This window comes from Dama dama, chromosome X (genome assembly GCF_033118175.1).
Source record: "Dama dama isolate Ldn47 chromosome X, ASM3311817v1, whole genome shotgun sequence".
Taxonomy (NCBI): domain Eukaryota; kingdom Metazoa; phylum Chordata; class Mammalia; order Artiodactyla; family Cervidae; genus Dama; species Dama dama.
Window position 1 is genome coordinate 21,191,425 of NC_083714.1, and position 6,323 is coordinate 21,197,747.

Genomic DNA, 6,323 nt, shown 5'->3' on the forward strand with positions numbered 1-6,323 from the left:
ACTTTACTAGCTATGTGGTATTCTATATAACAGCTGTATAGCAGAATTGAACTATGACTAATTTAACCAATCTGTTGCCAACTTTTCCCTACTAAAACAATGCTACTGAAAACTCTGTTTTGCCTGCTTTTGAGGTTTTTGTATGACAGATTACTTGGGAATCAAATGATACATGCATTATAATTTTTTATAAAGATTGACAAATTGTTAGTGAGCTACAGGAGAAGACATATTACAGATAACAATATCAAGAAAACAACACAGAGAAAGACAAGAATTCCAACAATGAGATAGAAACCAGGAAAAAGAACCAAGCAGAAATTGTGGTGCTGAAGAATACAATAGAAATAAAGAATGAAAAATTCAATGGAGAACTTCAACAGCAGACTCGATCAATCAGAAAAAAAGAATTATTGAATTTCAAGCCAAGGCACCTGAGCTAGAGGAGGACAGCGATCCATGAGGCTCATGACAGAGAACAAGGAGACCATGTCTATAAGCCAGAAGAGTGTGCCAGAGGCAGTGTTGCTTCAGTTTCAGCCTCCTTCTGGTTCCTAGGAAACTGGCCATCAATCAGTTCAGTAGCAGCAGCAAAAGTACAGGCTCTAGCACATCTTCCTCCTCCACTTCCGCCTGAGCTGGGAGTGTCTAGGTCACCCAGTGGCTGAAAAGGGGGTCAGCTGCCCAAGAATGGGAATCCTCTTCACCAGGATATGGAGACTATTCAGTCACCAGGAGCACACTGTTGTCATTGTTGGGGTGGATAATGAAAGGAAAAGTGCCATCCTTTACCAATTTTCTGTGAATGAAGTAATGTAGAAGAGGTACTGATACATGCTTCCTAATGTGGAATACTAGTGGCCAAGAATCTCTTCCTTCTTCCTGGAACACTTTCTATACTAACACAGAGTTTGTAATAGTTGTGAACAGTTGCTGTTCAGTCACTAAGTTGTGTCCAACTCTTTGTGACCCCAGGAACCGAAGCACGCCAGGCTCCTCTGTCCTTCACTAGCTTCAAGAGTTTGCTCAAATTCATGTCCATTGAATGGGTGATGCCATCCAATCATCTCCTCCTCTGCCACTCTCTTCTCATTTTGCCTTCAATCTTTCCCAGCATCAGGTCTTTTCCAATGAGTCAGCTCTTTCCATCAGATGGTTAAAATATTGGAGCTTCAGCATCAGTCCTTCCAATGAATATTTAGGGTTGATTTCCTTTAGGATAGACTGGTTTGATCTCCTTGCTGTCCAAGGGACTCTCAAGAGTCTTCTCCAGCTCCAAGTCTCTTCTCCAGTCTCAAGAGTCTTCTTCACCATAATTCAAAAGCATCCATTCTTTGGCACTCAGCCTCCTTTATGGTCCAACTCTCACATCTATACAACTACTGGAAAAACTATAGCTTTGACTATATGGACCTTGTTAGCAAAAGTGATGTCTCTGCTTTTGTCTCTTGGCTTTTTGATGTCTCTGCTCTTGTCTTTGCTTTGTCAGCCAAGTGATGTCTCTATTGTGGACAGTACAGACCAAGGATTTCTATAACTAGAGAACTCTCTATAAAATGTTAGCCCATAAGGTCTTAAGGAAGGCTGGATTGCTGACTTACTAGTAAACAAGATGTTGAATAATGCATGACTGTAGCAGAAATCTCCCAGTTTGGGGAACTGACTTTCATTAGCGATCACCAGTGACCTATCCAGATATGCTGTGCTCTTACTGGGTAGAGACTATGTTAAGGATTTGAATGATTTCACAATTTAAGATTAGATGACCTCTACTGATCTCTTCTCGTAGACTTTGTATAAACCAAGTGTTGGATTTTACCTGAAAGCTGTAAAACCTAGTGGTTTAGATAGATAAACATGAACTAAATTTTTTTCTTCTAGAAAAACTTTAAGACCACTTATTTCAAAACAAACATGAAGTCTTACCTTCCAATCTGCTTTCTCATTAGCTTCTTTCGACACAAGGTCTTAAAGCTGCGCTTGACATTTTTCTCATCACAGGTCCTTTTAGGACATTGTGTAGCCTATTAGGTAGAAAGAGAGGAAGACATTCATCACTATAAGAGCTTTATTATCAGTATTGCCCTCCCTAGTTGAATGTTATTCCCTTCTTGTTACATTTAGTCAAAAGACAAATCAACACAGACATTTAGTTTCTAATATTTTAAAATATAACTTACAAAAAGTATTTTGCATAAGGTTGTTTGCGTATTGTGTATATACCTCAGATTCAAATTAATGGCTTTATGTTCTAAAGAAAGGCAAATTACACAAAACTTAACATTCTTTGTTTATGACAATGAGTATGGGTATTGGTTTTAAGTGCTATTTGGTATTTTTCCACTATGTTCCCTGAATTTTACTAACTAACCTCCTAAACCACTGAGTTGCTCTTAAATAATTATAAAGGAGGAAAACCTTGACATTGTGTACCTATTGTATGATAGATCAAATCACATACATGGAAATATGTAATGCAACTGGGTGGAATATCAAGTTTGTGACTTAGTGTTACTAATGGGCAGAATTGTACATTGGGCAATTATCAGATTGTTACCTTTATTGAACCTTATGTCATCTAAATTTCTAAATAGGCTGATTAATGGATTAACAGTTTATCATTAATCATATTTAAAATGATCAAGTGTTTTCCCAGCATTAATTAAAAATGGTGATGTGAAACATGTCTACCAGGAGAAGTATCACCCTATAAATATTATCAAATAATTCAGCCAGAGTCTTCTTAGGTATTAAATTATATGTCCAGCATTTAAAGGGAATTTGAGATTAAAACATTTTCTAACTGCCTAATTTGAAAATTTCTTATTTCTTAGGAGTTGGAATAGTTTAACAATTGTAAAACTTTTTAATGCTTTTAAGATGTTTATTTAAACATTGATCAAGATAATATATTTATTTTCACTCAGAAGTAACTTGGCCCAAAATGCCTTTCATGTTTTCATAGGGTATTTTCTTTCAATATCTGAAAGTCGAAGGCATTTCTCTTGTAACTATAAGCAAACTTAACCTAAATGTGTTAGACCATATTCTTGAGTATTCCATCTATCTTTCATGCTCTGAGAATCTGAAAGCTAACTGAAACTGGCCTATTTTAGAATATTCAAGAAAAAAAATAATAACCAATACTACCCTTTTAGATTTCATGACGATTTTGATGAAGAATAATAGTACATGCTATAACCACTGACAGAACTTTGAAAGTTTCCTTCTATGAAAATATAAACTACCTCTATCTAAATCCAGGGCAACCATGGGATATCAGTGTTTAACACTGAAGGTTTTGTGTTTTATATTTATACTATAATTGTAAAAATGCAAGCATAACATTAAATTCTTGTCAACATGCTTTTACAAACATAAATCCTAAATTACTTAGCTTTGAAGACAAATCATTTGAAATTATACCATTAGATGAACAGAAAGGAAAAATAGTGAAAAGAGTAAAAAAAAAAAAAACCTTATATGACTTATGGGACACTATCAAAATGGAAAAAAAAAAAAAAAAAACCACATGAATTACGAAAGTCTCAACAAGAGAAGAGAAAAGAAGACAAAACTTGTTTAATGAAATAATGAACAAAAACTTTCCAAAACTTGGAAGGGGAATGAATATCAAGTACAATGAAGCTCTAAGGACTAAAAAGAGAGTCAATCCAAAGAAGATTATACCCAGACGTACTGTAATAACATTGTCAAAATTCAAAGATGAGGGAACTATGAAAGCAGTAAAATGGGATTGCACCTAACTAAAGCCTTTTGCTCAGCAAAGGAAACAAAAATCAACAGAGTGAAAAGACAATCTACAGAATAGGAGAAAATAATTTGTATGCCATGTATCAGATAAGGGATTAATATCCCAAACATATAAGGAACTTACACAACTCAGTAGGAAAAACCCAAATAACCCAATATGAAAAAAAATGAGCAAATGACCTGAATATACATTTCTCCAAAGAAAACTTACAAATGACCCAACAGGTATACGGAAAGGTGCTCAACATCACTGACTTTCAGGGAAATGCAAATCAAAACCACAGCACGATATCACGTCACATCTGTTACAATATCTTTTATCAAAGGTCAAAAGATAACAAGTGATGGCAAGGATATGAAAAAAAGAGTACCTTTATACTTTTGCTGTTAGGGATGTAGATTGGTATAGTCATTATGGAAAACAATGGAGATTCCTCAAAAAATTAAAAATAGAACTATAGAATGATCCAACAATTCTACTTTTAGGTATATATTCAAAGGAAATGAAATCAGGATGACAAAGAGAGGTCTGCGCTCTGCTCATTACCATATTCATTGCAGCATTAGTCACAGTAGCCAGGATATGGAAACATCCTAAGTGTCCACTGATGGATAAACAAAATATGAGGTATATATGAGATCTCACTGAAATGAGGAATCTAAAAAAGTCAAACTCATAGAAACAGAATAGAATACTGACTGCCTGGGTTTGGGTGAAGTAACAAGTGGGGAGATTCTGGTTGAGGAGTACAAAGTTTCAATTATACAAGGTAAGATCTAGAGATCTAGTATACAGCAATGTTGTGTGATAATTTCACAAAGTATACCTATATTAAAAATATCAGCCCATACACTTTAAATATATTCAGCTTTTATTTGTTAATTATACCTTAATAAGGGGGGAAAAAAGAGATGCAGGTGTATACAGTGGTTAGGAGCACCAGCAAAATTACAATTAGTGTCAGGCAGAACATTGCTCAAATGCTAGCTCCTCTACTAAATAGCTCTGTAAATTTGTGCAAGTTAATAAATCTCTGTAAGCACTGCTTTCCTCTGCTCATATCATGGCAGTAGTAATAATACCTATCGTATAGGGATTCTTAAAATATTTAGCACAGTGGCTGGTCCACATTAAGTATTTATTACTTTTATTACAGAGCCTTAATTGAATGACAAATGAAATGAACTGCTTGAGTTTTAATCATGGTCTGGTGTGAGTCTAGGTTATTGATCTAAGCTGGTAAACTCAATGTCCTCTGAACTTTACCCCAGCCATGTACTTTACTAAATTGGACATCTCTTGCATATATATTTTATATCTATATTCTGATTCTTGCCCCAGGCCCATATTGTCTTGTCCATGATTTAAGGTCATTTCCATTTTCAAAGAATAGTAATTTAACAAAATATGTGGATTTTTAAAAAATTTTGCTGATCTGTTTTATTATGACTCATTGATATAAATGTGATAATAAATGTTTAATAACTGGCTATCAAGAAAAGTGCATGCATGTATGTGCATGAGCATAGATGTTACTAACAGACAGTATGTGTAGCAAACAATTTACAAATAATAAAATAGCCTATACTCCTTATTATAAATTCCATATAATCAATTGATTCTCACTGAATGCTTTCATTGCTTTTGATGAACTTGTGTATTCATAGCCAACCTGTGGTTGTAATTAACAAATGAATGTAGTTGTGGCATGAATTTTGACTGATATTGTTTCTATAAGCAAATAAGATGAAAGTGAAAAAATGAAGTGTCAAAACAGCATGTTCTTCAGTGATGTGAGTGAATTTTCAGCTGTATCTGTTGAATACTGGAATAGTAGTTCCTCAATTTTTTGTACTGTTTTTCTACTGTTTTGTACTATTCAGAGTCATGGTCTTAGACATAATTTTAAAGTTTAATCAGCTTTAAGATATTGTCTATCATGTATTCACTAGATAGTCAATAACAACAACAAACTTTAGCAAATTGAGCCATTATTCCTACCTAGTATTTACGAATTTCTGTGGTGTAAATATTTTGGAATTCCATGTTCAAGTGACCCAAGTGAAGTTACTGAATATAGAGTAGAGATGTGTAGGAGTAGTAAACATTACAGATAATATTCCCAACACCCAGTTACAATCAATATAAACAATCTCATGTATAGATAATAGTACAAAAGAGTTAAGTGATGCGTTTTGAGTTTTCATTTCTTTGGTTTTGATAGAGTTTGCCTCAAAATAAGTGATCTCAAGAGCCATCTCAAGCACAAGACTGTTATAAATATTGTAATGTGTGCTGTGTGTGCTAAGTCACTTCAGTCATGTCTCTTTGCGACCTTATGGCCTGTAACCCACCAGGCTCCTGTGTCCCTGGGATTCTCCAGCAAGAATACTGGAGTGGGTTGCCATGCCCTCCTCCAGGGGATCAAACCCGGGTCTCTTATGTCTCCTGCACTGGCAGGCTGGTTCTTTACTACTAGTGCCACCTGGGAAGCCATTGGCCCTCCTTTTTTATCTTTTTTAGTTTTAGCTGCCCTGTGCAGCTTGCA

The 6,323-nt window shown here is 35.0% G+C and overlaps 1 pseudogene; it reads left to right on the plus strand.

The window, feature by feature from the left end:
- Window positions 1-690: 690 nt before the first annotated feature.
- Window positions 691-1,719, plus strand: LOC133053019 (ADP-ribosylation factor-like protein 5A; annotated as a pseudogene).
- Window positions 1,720-6,323: the final 4,604 nt, after the last annotated feature.